The sequence below is a fragment of the Bos javanicus genome, chromosome 13 (genome assembly GCF_032452875.1).
Source record: "Bos javanicus breed banteng chromosome 13, ARS-OSU_banteng_1.0, whole genome shotgun sequence".
Lineage (NCBI taxonomy): Eukaryota > Metazoa > Chordata > Mammalia > Artiodactyla > Bovidae > Bos > Bos javanicus.
In genome coordinates, this window is record NC_083880.1 from 74,471,419 (window position 1) to 74,473,726 (window position 2,308).

The window sequence follows — 2,308 nt, forward strand, 5'->3', positions numbered from 1 at the left end:
GCTGCTGCACGCCCAGGCTTCTCATCGCAGTGGCTTCTCTTGCGGAGCCTGGGCTCTAGGTGCACGGGCTTCAATAGTTGCAGCACACGGGCTTGGTGGTCGTGGCATAAAGGCTTAGTGGCTCCACGGCATGTGGGATCTTCCCGGACCAGGGATCGAACTCGTATCCCTTGCTTTGGCAGGCAGATTAACTGTACCACCAGGGAAGCTCTCGACTCACATTCTAATGGACGTGTATGAAATACTCAGAGTAAACAGAGCAAATTCCCTATTGTGGGTAAGGGCTGTGGTTGAACTTCAAGAAGACTGACATTAACTCCTCCTTTGTCTCCAACATGGTCCTCACTTCTGCTCTAACCACCGATCTCCATCGTCTCAGTGAAACCAGGTAAGTCTGAATGGCTAGGCCCAAAGGCGGGGGGCAGAGGGGGAGCAGGGGATGCAGGATGGGAGAGGACACAGACTCTGGTGAAGGAGAGGAAGACTTTCTGCCAGTTGGGGCACTTTAAGCCTATCCTTCAGGAGGAGATGTAGAGAGCCAAAGGCCTTTTTCGCTTGTGTGTCTGCACTCTATGGAGGGGGACCTGTGTCCCTGGGGGAATGGATAAGCTGTTGACCTCTGGTGACGTGCAGGGTCAGGAAATGGGATAGATTTAAAATCCAGGAGGAGTACTGGGGTAAATGCAGGGAGCTTCAGGTCTCTCCTGAGAGAGACAGAATTCCCTTACTGTAGGTAAGGTAGCAGAACTCCCTTACTGTCCTTCTCCAGCTGTGGATCTGAGTCACAGACCTGGGCTACAGACTAGAATCCTTGCCCTGTATCAGTACATAGCGAAATTCAGGCTCAAGGGACTCTCCCAGTGTTATAGGGTCAGGCAGATTCACACAGGCTGATGGGCATCAGTAGGCTGAGTCTGTGAGGAGAAGGATGCCAACTTGGCCCTGGAAAGGAAAACCTGACTCCAGGACTCTCCCGCACAGAGTACTGCAACTACCCTCCTTTGTCAGGCAACTGTAAATTAGTTTTGACCAGATTCTACTACAACACTTACACCTTTGTCTGTGAGCCCTTCATCTTCACTGGCTGCGGAGGCAACAGAAACAACTTTAAACAGAAATATATCTGTGAATATTTCTGTCTTCCTGAAAGGTAAATCTCTCAGCCCCCTCTCCTCCAATTCCAATGACACCAAATATTAGTGAACCATGGTTTTTCCAGAAAAATCAAGGAAGAGGTCAGGAGAAATGGAGCAAGGGTGACAAGATATTTTACTTGGGTTGGGCAAAAAGTCAGTCACAGGCACGAATTTCCAACATCTCAAGTCATTTAGTCCCAAGGAAACTCTTTCGAAATTGTGAAAATTGAGGGACTTTCTTTGTGGTCCAGTGGTTAAGAATCTATGCCTCCACTATAGGGGGCCCGGTTTCCATCCCCACTCGGGGAATTAAGATTCTGCATGCCACTTGGTATGGCCAAAAAACAAAAAAGAAACTGTGAAAATTGAGGCCCAGGGAGGCTAACAACTTGGAAGAAGGACATAGATCCAGACGCCCTGACTTCCACCCCCAGTGTCTCTACTACCATGATGGCCTCAGATCCTGGAGATTCTGCCAAACTCCTTACGTTTGCACAGCTAAAAGAGAAGTTAATGAGAGTGTCAGAAGAGTAGGTGGTTCAGTATTTATAGTGAATGCCTAAACACTAGACTTGTGCTCAAGAGCAGAGCCATCACTTCATTAATTTGTCTGTCCTCAGGGTCTAACACTTTATTTGCTCATTAATATTTTATGAATAGATAGATACATGGATCAGGAGAGATAGGAGTGTTTTAAGAATAGCTATGAAGTTCTGCTAACATTCAAAAGATTAATGGATTCTTCCAATGTCTGTACGAATCACTAAATTTGTTTATTTTTTTTAACAGCGACAGAGAAAAAGAGATCGAGAAGGAACCATCAGAAAGAAGAAGCCAGGGAAAATAAATATTCCTTATGAAGAATTATGCCCAAAAAAAAAAAAAAAGAATTATGCCCAAATTATTCTGAGTAAATAAATTAGGCTATATTGCAAGAAGGTTTTCAGATTTCTTACTTTCTTTGCCCAGATTTGCCCTTCACACTGATTAGATATATAAAATTTTAACTGAAAAACATCTATATGTCAAGCCTTGATCTAAATTCATTCACCTCTCCCACGCTACATTTCTCCAACATCAACTACAAATGATCTCTTTGAGGTACCAACCCACCCATATAATGAGTCAATCTGTATTGAAGCAATCATTGTTGCCATCTCCTTGGTGTGCCC

At 44.9% G+C, this 2,308-nt stretch overlaps 1 long non-coding RNA gene across 1 annotated transcript; it reads left to right on the top strand.

The window, feature by feature from the left end:
• Positions 1-373: 373 nt before the first annotated feature.
• Positions 374-2,026, top strand: LOC133259809 (uncharacterized). Its single transcript, XR_009740524.1, has 3 exons — positions 374-388; positions 862-1,150; positions 1,926-2,026. It is a non-coding gene; the product is annotated as an uncharacterized LOC133259809 (long non-coding RNA).
• Positions 2,027-2,308: the final 282 nt, after the last annotated feature.